This window comes from Vanellus vanellus, assembly GCF_965231255.1.
Source record: "Vanellus vanellus genome assembly, chromosome: 15".
Lineage (NCBI taxonomy): Eukaryota > Metazoa > Chordata > Aves > Charadriiformes > Charadriidae > Vanellus > Vanellus vanellus.
The window spans coordinates 3,387,553-3,404,611 of record NC_138920.1 but is presented as its reverse complement, the minus strand read 5'-3'; positions in this window follow the sequence as shown (position 1 = coordinate 3,404,611).

Genomic DNA, 17,059 nt, shown 5'->3' with positions numbered 1-17,059 from the left:
ACCAGATCAAAAGCAAATCTAAACGGGCTGACTAGCTCCGTGTCCTGTAGCAGCACGGTAGGCTGATGCTGTCTGATAAGAGATCAAACTTCCCCGAATTTTGTGCAAAGACCATTTCCAGTGTGGGTTTGCCATTCTCACGATTCCTGTCTTTTGCTTTGCTGCTTATCTTTCCAGAAGGCGCTGCCTGACTCTTTACTGTAAAGATTTTTTTAAATGTACAACAAGGGTCACCAAAGGGTGGCCACGATTCCTGATGCTTCCTCCCCACCTCATCAGAAGGAAACCCCCACCGTCACTGCTTCTCCAGATCAGGAGAACAGAGGTCTGGGCACAACCATCAAGTGCCTCTCGCTTCTCCGGGCCCCCGTGCGGGGACGGAAGGGAAAGCAGTGTCACGCTCCGTGGCTACGGTACTTGCTGCGACGCACCGACTCTCCCTTCACCTCCTTCCAGTTGTGAACCCAATATGGACTTACGGTTCGTGCAGTTTGCTTATAGTAAGAAGGGACATACCTGATGGTACCGTAACTGAACCCAGTCGCCAGGTTACTCTGCAGAGATGAGAGGCGAGAACATACAGCTCGGGTATTAAGAGAAGCTTTTTTTGGGTATTTCTGACTCGGATGGACCAGCGGCTCTTGAAATACTTTGAGGAGTCAAACGCTCAAATACTTTTGAGAAGTAATCACGAAATACTTTGAGGAGCCACCAGCTGGCTCTCCAGTCAAAATGCAGGCAAATTAGGCTGGTTGGGAGGGGAATTAATGTCCCTTGGGACACCAGCAACATGAGATGTAGTAGCCCTGTCCCCTTTAGTCTTTCTATTTAAAGTAGGCCTGGGCCCCACACAAAGGTTGTCTCCAGGAACAGCTGGAGCAAAGCAATCTTCATGACCAGTGGAGCCGTTGTGTCCAACTCCCACTGACGACTGAGGGAATGTGTTTATTACGACACAAATAATGGTTGTGTGATTAGAGAGAACTGTTACTCAGTGGAAGATAGCTTCGAAAGGTCACAGTTGCTGTGTGTTTACTCCCAGGAGGTCTGTGAAGCCACTCTGGTATGAGGGATGGAGAACACCCCGTCCTTGCTCGCGGAGGGGAACGGCTCCCCCAGCCTGCGCGAGGCTCTTCTTGCGGCATCTCCTCACCTGGCTCTACCTGTCCCTCCGGCCTTGCGCTGGGGTGACCTGAGCACGAGGGGGAACTCCGGTCTCCCCGTGGCTGGGCTGTTGTGCAGTGAGTGGCCGCGGTGGCTAGCGCTCCCGTTGGTGCTGTAGCCGCCCAGCCCGGCACGCAGCTGCTGCCAGCGTGGGGTGTGTGTGCCCGCGCGCAGCGGGGGGACGAGACTCGACTTTACTGTTCCTGTAAGCCAGGAGGAGTGACTGACGTGGTGAAAATGCCTCTGCTCAGCGGGAGCCTTTGTAGCGCGGCAGCCCAGGGACAAAGCGTTCAAACACGCACCCCGAGGGAGCCTTCTCCCATCGGAGGTGCGCCGGAGTCGCCGGCAGAGATTCTTCACCTGCTCTCCTCCTCCGCTCCCCACCGCAGAGAAGCGGCGCCGGGTGAAGGCAGATGAAAGATTGCTTCTGGTTTGGTAACAAATAACTTCCAAGCCCATCCGAGAGACTTTCAACTTAACTGCTCTCTTTGCTCCTTTCATGACTTCTCTTTGTTTGGCGAGCGCGCTAATGCAAGCTCCAAATAAGCATCTGTACTCACAAGGCATGAACAAATAGGGAAAGGATAATAATATCCAAAGGTTTTACAGGAGAGGTTAAAAAGGGAGCCAGACTACAGAGACTGCTGAATAGTGGTTTGCTTGACTGATGTTACAAAGGCAAAAGACAAAAATCCTTGGAAAATGCCTCTGAGCAGTGATTGCTTTCTCAGAAAGCCTTGCAATTAGGCATGAAAGGAGTCCTTCCGTGCTTCTAAGATGCATTAAAGATGTTATTATGAAATGATTAAGCTACACGGAATTGCTTCAGGTCTGCTGTCCCCTACTTTGCCCATCTGTAGAGGCAGCGTAACGGGTCTCAGACCATTCGGATGGTCCTGGCTCCCTGCTGCCCTGTACCAACCGCCTGCAGTACACCCTGCCCTGCCTAACCTGGACAGGAAAGGTGAAATGAGCTTTGTGTGTTCATAGCATCATCCTCAGGTACAGGACTGCACAGCCGGAGCCCTGATAGCTCTGACTCCTGACCTCGGGATCTATCTAGGACCTCAGGAGGCAGCAGAGCTGCTTTCCATTGCACCGGTTGGTCACGCTGCGCACACAGCGTAGGGAGCACCTGGGTGCACATGGCGGCCAGCATCTCCGGGCTTCTGCAGGGGCCTTTTGTGTAGACTGAGCATTGCCAAACACGGAAATGACAAGACTGGATTAATTCATTCTTAAATCCGTTCAGTAGCCGATTGGTATCTTCTCCTATTCATCTTTTCCGTATTTACTCTGCTGCTGAGAACTGGAAGCCAAGTGTTTATTCAAGCAAATATTTTATGTGATTGTGTGTTTCTGGGAGGCTAAAAAGAAAGATTCGGTAGCTTGAAAACCCACAGCAGTGTCAGTGCTGAATTTGAGGTATTTATTAGAGCAAGGCTTTCCTTGTTGTTCCCCCTTACTGCACGCTCCGTGGAGACCCGCCGTCCGTGCCTGCCCCGAGGGGCACAGGCTGGTCCAGAGCAGCTCCATCGGTGCTGCGTGCCTGTGAAGTGCCAGTGGCTGCGGGCAGCGATGCAGGAGCCGTGTCCCCGTACGGGAAGGTTGTCCTGAGAGCTGGGATTTGTAAGCACGGACATAGCTGCGTGCACAGCGATAAATGGGAATTTTTCATTCCCACTGGCCACCTGATGTGTGAAATGAAACCCTGGCTCGCGCTGAGGGGATGTGGCAGGCTCAGACTCACGCCCCGTAGCCAGCCCGTGTTCCCAGCCAGCGCTGGCGCGCCTGGCACAGGGGTGGCTTCCAGCCCTGGGACAGCGGGTGCCCTTTCACAGGCCGCCTGATGGCCCGGCGCTTCGTTTGCCTCTGCATCCCATCGGCAATCAGCCTGGGGCCGTGTTTCTCCATGGCTCGGATGGGAGCGTTAGGAGATGGAACTGCACCAGGGAACTCATTTACTGGCGGCGGAGAAGGAACCACGCTGTCACTGGCGTAGGGGTCTGTGTCATCCTTCCCACTGTCCCCATAGCTGGTCAGCGTTTAAACCCCACGCGGTCAAGCCAGAACTCTGTAAATGGCCTCGTTTGTTGGCAAAAGGAATGAGCAATGCAATTGCACTACGCAGCTATAAACCTATGAACTGAATTATTGAACCTACAGAAGCCCCACTAAAACTAGTGAACAAGCAGTTAATATCATTTGACTCCCGGTTCCACCCTGGAAAAGTATTAGGCAGGGTACAATCCTGCTTGGTATGGAAAGCAAGGGGCAGAGCTGTTCATCCCGTGGACTCCAAGCTCTGGGATTACACTCGTGACTGCTACCATTTCTTAAATCTCCAACCTGTTACAACCTCTCTTCCTTCTTTCTCCTCCGAAGTGAGTGTCAAGACGCTCCTGCAACGTCGCTATCCTTGGCTTCGTCTGTCTCTGATCACGAGAGCTCACACCTCTCCACCTATTGCTAGAGATGCCTGTACAGCTGAAGGCTTTACTGATGGTGGAGACCATCAGTATTCACAGGGAGCGTTGGCTGAACTGGCACAACTCTCGTGGTCACGCTATTAAAGAAGTCTTATGGCTGTAGCACCTGCTGTAACAAGCAGAGGCCTTTTTCACACCATAGCTTCCAACCCTCTCCCTTTACGTTGCTGTGGGTCCGCTTTTTCTTGGAGACCGGGGTAGTTAATGAAGCCACTTCCATAAAATCCATCTTCTCTTTGGAAAGCCATCATCTCCAGTGACTAGATGGTTTCCCCATCCTATCTGTTCCCCCAGCTGGGCTGGAGTTCCTCCCAAGGACAAGGGACTCAGCCCTGCATAGAATCCTGTGCTACTGCCACAAAAGCCATGAGATACTGGTGTGAACACCCAAGCCAAGAGCTGGACCTCAGTGGATCAGCCATCAGTGCCACATCTCCACTGCGCACCAGCTGGATCCTCCTTATGCTCCTTCCAGCCAGGTACCCAAATGCATCTGCTGTGTGTTTGAGGAAGAAGTCCTGCATTGCTTCCTCTGCACTCAAATGTTCTGCATCTCCACCAAGAACTGCACTGGGGTGATGGTCTTTCCTGAGTGCATTCCCGTTAAAGTCAGTGGTGCAGAACCCGGAGTCCTTCCACAGGGTTTGCACACTCACAAATTCAGTGGGCTGAGGGAAAAAAAAACAGGGTTTGACACTGAGGATTTTACTTGAGGGGGGGGGGGAAGTTTCTTTCTGGGGTTTGCTGCTAAGGAGATATGTTACAGACCAAAGGAGATGTGTAGGGTTCCTGTTCTGATATTTTCTTTCATATCTTGAACTCAGTTGAACTGTGTGGATTGTCAAGCAATTTTTCGTAAAGGTATGGATTAATTAGCTGCAGGACTTAATACGCGTCCTGAGAAAAACACTTTGTGCTTTCTGATGCTGCCTTTAATGTAAAGTCTATTTGACGGGAGGTTTTCAGGAACGTTTGCCTGATGACTCATCTAAAGCACAGGGGGGGAGCCTGCATTCCCATTTACCTCGATGGAAAATGATACCCTCCCTTAAGTGTTTGATCACTGTCTTTGAAAGGAAATTTCATCCTTCTAGAAGATCTTAGGTCTTCAGAGCAGGACTTAGTAATCTAAACTAGGTCCATCCACCTTCAAAGTCAGTGGCGATGATCCCAAGCCCTGCTGATGGGTCCTGGGCATGGTACTTTGGGCTACAGTCCCTGTAGCCTTGTGCTCGGCACACCGCACCCTCCGCTGAGCTGCTCAGCGCTGCTGGACCACTGGCAGGACTCCCTGGGTACAGGTGAGACAGCTGCCTGGTGTAAACCACCCTCTGGGACGGTTCTGCACCGTCCCAGGGGACCTCCTCCCACATCATCTAAAAGCAAAAGTCTGTCCTGTATGTCCTAGGACGTCCGCAGGAGGAGAGAAACCAGGTCCTGGAGGAGCCCCGTGGGAGAAGAAACAGTTTATCTCATCTTTAACCCTGCAGAGATCTAAGGAGAAGGCAGCACTGATTCAGAGAAGTAGATCGATGTCCTTCCCACATTGGAATGGGATGGAAGTGAGGACCAGGCGGTCCTCAGCAGAACCTGCCAAGAGCTTGGGGTGCAGTTGGGCCACCTGGGACAGACGCAGCAATGGAGGGGCTCTTCATCCCCATCTTGTTCATTCCAGATGATAAAGACCCAAAAAACAAAAGCGCAGAGCTCTTTGATTATTCTGCTTTGTGCTGGGAAATGTCACGAGGCACCTGGAGTGCTGGCAGGCTGTCGCTGGTGTGATCCAGGACTGATGTCCAACCTTGGCAGCGTGTTATTCCAAGGTCCCAGAGTCATCAAGGAGAGAAAGCCCATTTCAGCACAAGTAACCCAGGAAGGCTTGGTATTAGTCTAGATGAAGAAAATTAGTTTCGCCGTCAGAAGGGCAAGAAACCTTTCTTTTTTTTTTAATTTTTAAATGAAAGCTGCAAGCCTGAAGCAAAGAATAAAATCCATGGGGATACTCCAAACCCTCAGAATCTGAATTTTTTTCCCTGCTTGAACATTGCGCGTGGCTCTCCCTGTACAAAACGAATGAAAGGTTTCAATCCAGCTCCTGATGGAACAAGTGTTCTCATCCCACCTGGCACTAATTGGCTCCCTTGTTAGCAGCCTCGGAGAGAAGGCAAGGAGCGAGCTGCCGCGTAGCCCGAATCTCCCGCAAGCACCAGCGAGACCCGGGCTCCCTCCCCGGCAGCTCATGTGACGGGCTGGGAAGTAGGGGAAGGAGATCCCGACGTTCTACCTCTTCCGAGGAACCCAACGCCAGACCCCGCTTTCTAGCCAACTTAGCATTAAATTCGCTTAAATTTTGTTTGTGATGGAAATGTCAGCCTGGCAGGTGAATCGAGCTATAACGTATGCAAGGTAATGTGAAAAAAGAACGCGGTTGCGTTACCCGGTGTTAATGCCGCAAATAGGCACTGCTACCTGCAGCGATGACTGTCTTGAATGCTAAAGGATCGCAACCCTGGGCATGAGGCATTTTAATGGGGGGAAAAAACATCCTTTTAGGCTCACCTACAGCTGAAGGAAGGGGAAACACACCTGGGAAGCGGTTCTGTGGTGAGTACAGGGGTTCATCTATCAGTATTAATAATAACACATAAAACTGTGGCTCGCGTATTATCTCCCAACGAACAGAAGACAGAGACTGAGTTCCATGTAATTTAATTTCAATTAGTGCATTGAAGCTTTTTAAAGAATGGACTATATATCCTTCTACAGTTACTCGCAGACTATTAAACACAATGCAGAAGAATTATTATGTAAATGAGAATTATCTTATTGGCTTTAGTATCTTCCTCCCTCTCCCTTCCCCAGGTAATTGGGTGGGTAGGTAGGTGCTGGGAAAAAACAGGTGATGGGAAACGTGAATAATGAAATCTCTGCAGCACTCTCTCGCCTTCGATGCAGAAGCCCCAAATATACGTGTGTGTCAGTTTAATTTAATTTGCTGTTAATTAGCTTAAATAGTAGTCTTACCTTCCTGTGCTTTCACTGCATTTCTGTCCGGGCTCTCATTAGGCAGCGTGATAAAGCAGGTGCTCGTTAAAAATACCAGAAGTGCCTATTTCCATGACAAAGCTATTCCTAGCGCTTGTGGTACAGGAAACTGAAGTCTCGTCCCTGGATGCAGCTGGTGGGAGAGGGGAAGCAGCACCCTGTTTTCATGCGTTTAAACCCCAGAACAGTAATTCCCAATATTAATAAGACCAGAATTTAAAATACAAAGTGCTGAAGCACCCAGTTAATAAGTAGGTGTGTAGCTTTCTCCAAAGCGAGACGGACAGAGCTCTGCCTGGAGGATTTAAGCGTTCAGTTCCCACCAGCTTCTAACGCACGTAAAGGACTATACCTATACAGGGATATGAAGATCTGCTTTGAATGAACATCATTCAGAAAGGAAGTTCCCAATTATTTAATTCAGGCCAACAAAGGAAAAGTAAAACCCAGGGCTGATTTTTTTTTTATCAGCACAGGTAAACCTGGGAGGCCGTAAGGTGTGAACAGACAGGGAAGAGAAGGAAGGGGTGGGAAAGAGGCAGCAGGGATGGAAAAGGGCATGGAGAAAGAATTCAGCATAGGGTAGTGTGCTTTCAAATATTGATATGGGAAAGGTATAAATAGAAACAAACACATGCTTGTGGAGCTAATAAAGGTCTTGTTTACAAGTGAGTGGGGTGCTTCATTAAGAATGGGAACGAGCACCTGCTCTGAAAAAAAAAAAAAAGTGGAAATACTGAATGAAAGCACTGAGAAAGCGGAGTACAAGTGCGCTCAGGAAAGAGAGACGTTCAGCACCTCTCCCCCTTCACCCGCAGCGCACCCGCTCCGTGGGCAGGGGCCCGTAGGGAAGCAGGCGGCGGTGCCGAGCAGTGGGGCTGGCATGAGCCATCCAGGAAGGGGGTATCTGCCTCTTAGTACTTTGTTCCAAGCACTATTAAATCCAAGCGGAAAAAAAAACCAAACCCTCAGCTCGTTTCTCATTTTCAGTTCAGTAGCCTCTCCAGTTCTTTCCTTTCATTTTACTTATCTCCAATGAGAGGAAAAAACACAGGCAGGGAGCAGAGTCGAAACTCCCTGGCAAATATCCCGGTTCTGTTTGCGGATCAGATGTCTCCAGCCGCCCCTCAGCTCTGCAGGTGAGTAGGATGAGGTCGTGGTGTGGACTAAATCGTTCCTTGTCTTCACCTTCATGGGGACCCAGCTCTTTGGACGTGCCCACGACTCCTCTTTAAGGAGGCAGATACATTTGATGAGGCTGAGGGACCTCGATGCTGGCTGAGAAGGAAGGAAGATGGTCAACCAACCTGGAAGGTAAGTGAGGAGGTGAATATGGAAGGTAGTAAGAAAGAATGGCCGTCTCTCTCCTCTGACCTCCCTCCAGAAGAGATCTCTGGAGCCTGTCCACCTTCCTGTCGTGGTGGGTGTCTCTCTGAGGCCATGATGGACCCCAGCTTGCTTGGCCTGCACCCTGCTGAGCAGCACCATGGTGCTCATGGCTGTACAAATGCAAAGGTGGCATTTTCCCAGCCCAGGTCTGCCTCACCAGAGGGAGGAGGAATCGCGTGGGGTGTTTTTCAGTGTGGTGGAGCTGATTTCATCACCTCCAAGGTGTGCTTTGCCGGAGCTAATGCCAGCCAGCCATCTTTCTCCTTCCCAGAGAGAGCTGCTATTCATTTTTCTCCTCTTTTGCTTAGTAAGAGTTGGGAAAAACATGCAGAAATCGTCCTGGTAGCACCATGCCATCCTTGCTGTGGGAGCCAGTGTCCACCCAGGTGTTTTCTGCCGCCGCAGTGCTGCTCCCAGCACCCCTGTACCTGCCGCTGGGGAAAGAGGGACTTCTCTTGAGTTTGGTACCAATGAAAGGCAAGAATGTTTCCCTGTTACTTTGGGAAATCTCCTTTTTCCTCCCTGGCAGCAAGCTCTGCCTGGTGCAGACGAAGAAAATCATTCAGCTGTGAGTCCTGGGAGAGCTGTGGCTGCTCCTGGGAAGGGGGTTGAAACTGCCCGTTGGCAAACGGGGCTGGTCACCAGCTCACCTGTAACCTGACGAGGATAATCAGGTCCCATACCTGGATAACCGCCTCGAAGCAAGCACTCGCTTTGAGTCCTTGCTCACTTGAGGAATAATTCAGAAACGGCTGGTGGCCGGCAGTGCCCTGGGAGGCAGTGTCTGAGCGAGAGGGCTGTCCTCTGATCCCTCGTCTCTCCGTACACTGGGGGACAAAGAAGCCCCCTGCACTTAGCTGACCTCCGCCTGCTTTCTGGCCGGGTTCAGCTGTACCAGCCCGCGCTGCTTCCAAACAGCCTTCCAGAGGGCTGCAGCAGATGTGTCGATCCCATCAGTTTAGCACAGGTTTGATCCCGCTCCTGGGACCAGAGCATCAAGCCCTGAAGCTCATGCTAAACTCCTGCCTCAGCTGGAGCTCTGCGGGGGAGGAGAAGCCCAAGCTTTGATGGTGGGAGCGGCATTGACAAGCTGTCGGCAGGGCTTAAAGCACTCCAGACCCATCTCTTGTGGCTTTGTGTTTTCCCCTCCCGGTGCAAACGCCCCCAGCCAGGCGAGCACACAGCAGCGGTGGGACTGTCTTGCTTCCCCGCTCATCTTCTCCCCGGGTTTGCTGGGACCACGGCAGGGATGTCTTCAGAGAGAGAAGGAGCCCAGCGCTTGGCGCTGGGTGTTCACACTCGGGGTGCAGAGGGTCTCCTGCAATAGCTGTGTCCGACACTTCGCACAAAGCAACCCTGATACCCGTGACGTGCAATCACCCGTGTCTGCTCAGCAAAGGGAGTGTGTTGTCACAAGCCATTAGGAGGTGACGATGGGTTTGGCCTTGCTATATGCTACCATCAGGGCTGGGTCTGTAGGGCAGAAGGGGACTGATCTGCCCTGGTCTCCCCTAACGGCCCAGTTGTGAGGACGGGGCGTAGAGAGTCCGCTTGTTCCGCCTGCCTGGATGATCTGGTTTCATACTCTGCCTTTAGCAGAGAAGCTCTTTCCCCTTGAGCAGTGTTATGCACTTTGCAGTTACTTCTTTAAAAAGACTTAGTTATACATTTGCTACATGTTATTTTGAATTCTCTTGAAGATCAAGGACGCTACAAAGCCAGCAAGATAAAATTAGCATCTGAGCCGTAGCCTTTGCTTAGTATAAGAAATGCAGATCAGCTTCACTTGCCGTGAACACTGGAAGGTGAATTTCATTTATGTCTTCCTTTCAGCAGACCCAGTTCTGCCATCCTTGTTTGTAATGAGTGCCACCACAGCCCATGAGCTGTCCCGGCAGTTTCTGTAAGGTTGCTTCCAGAGAAAAGTATCAGACAACAGCAGGAGTGTTGAATGGGACCTCAAACTGATAAGAAATCAGTTTGTTCCAAATCAGTTCTTATCTACTCGCCGGGTGATCGCTGGGTGTTTCAGCAGGGAGTCAAGGGGGAGCGGTCAGGCTGGTTTACGTTCCTGTACAGCTCTCAGAACGCCAGCGCTACGTGTGGCACCCAGCCTGGGCTTCTCAAGGGCTGTTAGAGGTGAGAGAGTGTGCGGAGAAGAGCCACTGAAATGCTTTGAAGATGGGGAAACTGCCAGCAGGTGGGGGCTGTAATGGCTTGTCGATTTGGGTCGTTGTCAATGCTCGTGAGGCACTTGGTTGTGTTGGGTAAGTGCTCTCAGAGAGAGAGCGGCTGGTACTGAAGGCCACGGCAGTGTAGCAGAGGTAAGCTGAACAACTGCCGGGGGAAACAAGACACATGTTTTAAAAGTGAGATTAAGCATCAGGAGGGTTGACCAAAATGGTGGCCTAAAGACCTTCTCTCGATACCTTCTCCTCAAGAGAAATTTCTTAGTTGGGTGCTTTTCAGGGAGGTAAGTTTCATAGAATCATAGAATAACTTAAGTTGGAAGGACCCAATGAAGATCTTCAAGTCCAACTCCATGCTCCTCTCAGGACTAGCTAGAACTAAACCATCTGACTATGAGGATTGTCCAGATGCTCCTTGAACTGACAGGCTCAGTGCTGCTCCCTGGGGATCCTGTTCCAGGGTCTGACCACCCTCTCAGTGAAGAATCTTTTCCTCATGTCCAATCTGAGCTTCCCCTGAGGCTTCTTCATTCCATTTCTTCGTGTCCTATCGCTGGTCACCGGAGAGAGGAGATCAGCACCTCCCCCTCCACTGCCCCCCTTGAATTTTAACCAAGTTTAACCCTATACAAGTTCTCAATATGGCAACAACTGACCAAATTCCCATTTCACGTACCAGACATCAAAGGAGATAATCTACGGCTTCTTCTACTTTCAAAACGTCCAAGCCTTTGGCTTTCAGACCCAGCAAGTCGGGTCGCTCTGTGAGGGCAGGTTCTCCACCGAGTCGAGGGTAAGAACAAACCAAAGGCCTCTGCTCTCTTCTCTCATCTACTCTGGGGCACTGCTCACGTCTTTTGCACAGCCCTCACTGCGTTGCCAGCGCAGGCTCGGGCCCATACTCAAGTCCAACCTCGCTTCATGCCACGTGGCTGCAAACTAGCACTGGACAAACTTCAGAAGGGAAGGCTAGGCCCGTGTCCCCCAGCCCAGCACTGCGCTGCCACAAACCGACCCCTTCCCTGCCTTCAGGTACAGGGCTGGAGCAGACTGGGCCAAGAAATGCTGGGCAGAAGTTCAAAGTTTAGATCCTTAATTTTTATCTTTGCCCACCATTTGAGCCTTCACCCAATCTATCCTCCTGCGGATTTGCTGGTGACGTCCCCTGTTACCTGTTTGAAAACGGGCCTAAAATTGACAGCCTTCACAGCATTGCCTTAGCCCCGTTAGGTCTCACAGATGAAGCATTATGTTCTCAACCTGGATGAGGAGGTGAGTGGAGGTGCACCTAGGCGACAGAGACCTGAGCTGAACCCTTCGTGCTCCGCAACCTTCCTGCCCGACAGATGAGGAGTTAGCGCACTGACCCCAGAAGCAAAGGCTGGGTTTAAATCTGATACGTCCTTATCTTTTATTCATGGTGGGTCACCCATGGTGACAAAGAGTCAAAGGAGGAGGAAAGATTAGAACAGCAGCAGAGCTGCCTGAAGGTGCAGATGGAATCTCAGAGGGGACAGGCAGGATTAAGAGACCCGTTTTCAAAACTGGCAAATGTCTGTAGATGCTTTATGTTTACAGATTCTGCATCCGGAAGACGAGGAGCCCCATATTTCCAGTGAATTAATTCTCACGGAAATAAGGGATGCATTTTCTGTCTCTTTCTTTGCAGATGTTTCAGAACAGTTCTGAGTTTTTCCACAGTACTTGAGATGATTTACTGAGTAAGATCTAAGTTGGGTTGTCAGTGAGCATAAACGGGTGTCAGTCCCTTGATCTTCACTGATTTATAGCCATTTATGCCAACGCGGGATTATTCTTTCAAGAAAGTGGCTGTGAGTACCCAACCTTTCTTCAAAAGTTGTTTTAATTGGACTCATAGGCAAAATGTTTCATGTTTCCGAAGGTAGGATGAACTCAAAGACACTTTCACAAAGTTACTGATACACGCTTAAAAGTAGGTGTTTCTGGGAATATTGCTGTCATTTAGCGAGTGTATTTACAGCAAGAAGCAACGCAAACGCGGTCCATCTGGAACCACTGGCACTAGCACCCATTCGCTGACAGCAGCCAGCCAGATCTGGATACTTAAATAAGATAAAGTCATATGCAACTACTTTCTTTGTTAATGAAGGTAACATTGTGCCTTGAGGGTAACATACCTGCCACAAACGTCCTGATCCAGACTTCAGAATCTGAGGGTTTGTATCCGGATTTTTTTGTCTCTCCCATTAGAGGAACAAGACTGCCAGGGTATTTTAGCTCTGGAGCCAACTTCTGCAAAATCTGAAGAGGAGGTGGGAAGCTGGATTCGGGCTGATGTCTGTCTGCTTTGCTGAGTACACCAGAACACCGTGCCCTGGTTCAGAAATCCCCAGACTACGGCGCAGGGAAGATGCTCTGCTTCCGAAACAGTCCTGCATTGCCTCTGGTCACAGGACAGTAAAGCAGTAAAATGAGGGCCCAGAGGGGCAGAGCGGGACACTGTGCACCACCACCCCCCACCCCCCCCAGCAAAGGCTGGTCACCCCTCCTGTGTCTGTAGAAGAGAGGACAGGTGGACAACAGGATGCCCACAAGCCAGCAATGTGCCCTGGTGGCCAAGAAGGCCAATGGCATCCTGGGGAGCATCAAGAAGAGTGTGGCCAGCAGGTGGAGGGAGGTCATCCTCCCCCTCTGCTCTGCCCCGGTGAGGCCACATCTGGAGCACTGTGTCCAGTTCGGGGCTCCCCGGGTCAAGAAGGACAGGGAACTGCTGGAGAGGGTCCAGCAAAGGGCTACAAAGACGATTTTCTGATGAGGAAAGGCTGAGGGACGTGGGGCTTTTCAGTCTGGAGAAGAGAAGACTGAGGGGGGATCTTATCAACACTTATAAATCCTTCAAGGGCGGGTGCCAGGGGGATGGGAACAGTCTGTTTCCAGTGGTGCCCAGTGACAGGACAAGAGGGAACGGGCACAAACTGGAGCATAGGCAGTTCCATCTCAACCTGAGGAGGGACTTCTCTCCTGTGCGGGTGGCAGAGCACTGGCACAGCTGCCCAGAGAGGGGGGGAGTCTCCCACTCTGGAGCCATCCCAAACCCGCCTGGACATGTCCTGTGCCACTGCTGGAGGTGCCCCTGCTCTGGCGGGGGGTGGGACTGGGGGAGCTCCAGAGGGCCCTTCCAACCCCCACCAGTCTGTGATAAGCTGTTATATCAGGAGGTCATTGTCCCAGCACAGAAGGGACTGGGAGAACTGATGGACTGCTGATATTTTTAGGATTTCTATTGGTACAGTCAAGTCTTTTTTTCCCTAGGGAAAAGGATAAAGTCCTTAAGGACTATGGCTGACTGGGGTTCCCAATAAGTAGTAGTAGTACCCAGCAAGTTTTCTGCCTTACTGTGTTATGCTGAGGTTACTATTCCCAAATACAAGACAACCATGGGAGAGGCAAGTCACGTCACCTTCCGCTGTACAGGACTTTCACTTGTGAAATGCAGAGAAAATTAAGGAGCCTACAGGTTTCACAAGTAGTCTGCTTGCTTGCCTTCTCTTCCTCCCTTAAAATCTGTTGAAATGACAAGAATTAGTTTACTCCTTTTGTTGATTCTTGGTAGTCTGGTTCCATCAAAAGCCATTCAGTCTTGCACTAAGCACTGAAACGCACATGAAGTAGACAGGCCCTGTGCCCAGAAGATCAGCAATTATGGGAGATTGCAAAAAAAAAAAAACCCAAACCCTATTGAGGTAGCACAAGGGAACAGGGAAACGGCGATGGTTGAAAAGAATCACAGAATGGACCTTGAAGACCATCCAGTCCCACCCCCCTGCCCTGGGCAGGGACACCTCCCCCCAGCCCAGCTTGCTCCAAGCCCCGTCCAACCCGGCCTTGAACACCTCCAGGGATGGGGCAGCCACAGCTTCTCTGGGCACCCTGCACCAGGGGCTCACCACCCTCGCAGGAAAGAATTGCTTCCTAATAACCAATCTAAATCTACCTTCCTCCAGTTTGAAGCCATTCCCCCTCGTCCTATCTCTACATGCACTTGTAAAAAGTCCTTCTCCAGCTCTCCTGGAGCCCCTTTGGGTACTGGAAAAAAAAAGAAAGACCATGAGGAGAGGGATTGTATTTCATCTCTCCAGCATCTGTCCAAAACACCCCTGAAATGGTTTCCCTGGTCCCCCAAGCCACTCTCATTTGAGACTGCACGCTTTTCTTCCCGCCGTTATTTTACATTTCGTTATCTCAGTGTTTTCAGATGAAAACAGTCCCACTCCAACAAGTTACTGGGAGGGTGTTTTTTCCTCTGTTGCAAACACCTTGTTTCCCTGCTCTTCCTCAGCATTCAGCACACCGCGGCAGCAACGCAGCTTTCATTAGGTGGACCAGGAGTGCTCTGCATCCTCCGTAATGGTTTCCTCCCCAGATGCCGGGATTGATGTGTTGGCAATTTCCATGAGTTCTGTTACCTGTCCTAACCCAAAAAGCATAGGTGTGTGGGTACAGCCACACACTCCTTTCCCCTCCTTGATTCCAAGCTGATGTGGAAGCTGCGGGGAAAAGATGAATGTTATTTGCCAGTCAGGTCTACTAATTACAGGACGTGTTTTTTGGGGGGGAAAAAAATAAAAAAAATTGTTTTCACTTGCAGTCTTTCCAATCTGTTTCGAATTAGGAGACACTCAGGATTAGAAAGTGTTTTCTCATTAGAACAAATGTCACAGATTTAAAAACCTCTTCATTTAAATTCCGCCTAATGTTCTTTGGCTCGAACAAGTGAGCTCTTAATGTCCATTTTAATTAAAGCATTTCAGCGGGATTTCAGCTGAGCACCTAACGACAGCAGGTCTCTCTGAGAAGTGGACACGGTCCAACCAAGAAGGGGAACGCCAGGGTGGGAACTTCAGCAGAAGCTGTCCTTTTTTTGGCTTTTTCGGGAAAAATTGCTAAAGGCAACACAATTTAAGGTTTGTGTAGAAAAACGATCCCACGCTTACAGCGGGCAGAAATACTGCATGGTTTGGGAGATGCTGGCTGGGGGGTTTGCAGAGGGGTTGATCTACATTTCCCTATGAATTTTTTCTCTGCGTTTCAGTATGATTTTTTCTCTTTTTGCTGCTGTACCGGTTTGCGATTCGCCAGCGAGAGGCTCCGGCAGCTAAGCAGGATTGCCGGCCGCAGGCTTCGTCACGCTGCCTCTGCTCTCGGACTCCTCTCCCCCGTCCGCTGCCTCCCAGACTTCTCATTTCCATTCAGGTACGAGTTTGGTCCTTCCCCGTCTCCCCCAGCCAGCCCCCACCGTGCTGCGTCCGTTTACCAGCACACACCCGTGGGAACCGCAAATGAGAAGGACCTTTCTAGCTTTCTGGGGAAAGAAATCCTTTGAGATGCCGGGCGATTCGGCCAAGGGCTGCCGGGCAAGCGTCTGCCAGGAGGGCGGTACGTAAAGTGCTGGAAAATAAAGCATCGTTCAAGCACATGCCTTTTCCTCGAGCATGGAAATGTTCCTGCTGTCCCCGGTGGATCCGAGGGGTGGGAGAGGGACCTGAAGGCAGGCGGTGAGAGCAGCCTGTGGCCAGTGCTTCTCCGTAGTCAACGGACACGTTCAAAGAGAAATAAACTGTAGGGTCAGATCTCATGGATGGAAATCGGACAGTTCTGGTAAAAAGTCAGAAACTTCGCCCGGGTTCACACCAGTCGTGTCTGGCTCACTCTCTCCCTCCTCGAGCCATGAATAAATCTGGAGACAGTTAATAATGAAAGACTATTAAGATAAGATTTAGTCTTTCTTGTTCTCGCGCTTCCATCATTTGTCGGGCGCTTGAACCAAACGGAGGGAACGTCAATCTGCCGATACCCATTCGGTAGCAGATTCATTGGTGTTTGCGCCCAGGCACCACCCGAGGGAGGAGGAGGGCCACCTGGGCAGGCGTCACCATGTGTCACCAGCATTTCTGCTCCCTTCCCTCAGGACAATCACTTAAAGTAGTCACCTTCCCCTGATAGCTCGTAAACAGTATCACCATCGGAACCGGGCAGCGTTTCTGGGCCAAAAAAGCACCTTGACAGCCACCGTGTCAGTTTTCGGGAAGAAAATGTTGTCAGCTCGATTGTTTAGCCTCCAAAATTCAGGCAAAGAGGTTCATTCTGAATGATCCTTGGAAGCAATATTCTTTATTTGCTTCCCCCTCCCCACCATGTTGTTTGTTTTACTTTCTTTTTAGAGAGAATCCTGTCTGTGCCCTCTCACATTCGCAGCTTGAGGGAGTGTTTAGGAGCGCATCTTTGGTTTTCCTCACTTTGACAGAGGTAAGAAAAAATATGAAAATAAGCAAAGGTTTTGTTTTCAGACCATCTTCTGCTGCACGTGGCGCACAGTTCCCGGAAGAAAGGGCACTTGGATGTAAACGGTGTATACACAGGCACAAAAAAAATGATGCCCGTATTAATTTGCCGTCGCGCGGGTGTTGGTGCGCTCGTGGCAGCAGCAGCAGCGTGCAGGGGACCGGCGTGAAATGCTCAGTCCTTCCCCAAGACAACGGCTGTACGGACGCAGCACAGCCGCGTTGGATGCATCTGCTCTTGCAGATCGCGTTCGCCGAGTTTTTCCTCTCTCCACATGCCGTCGGACGAGCCCCGGCTCCCCCGCTCCAACATCCTTTTATCGCTCGTAGACTGACTTTGAGACGGGGCGGAAAAAGTAATCTGACAGAGGGCAGTCGCAAGGTCAGCGCTGCTCACCCGTCCCCGTCAGCCCACTGAGCTCATAAATTGGTGTTAACACCTCCTGGAGAAAAAACGACA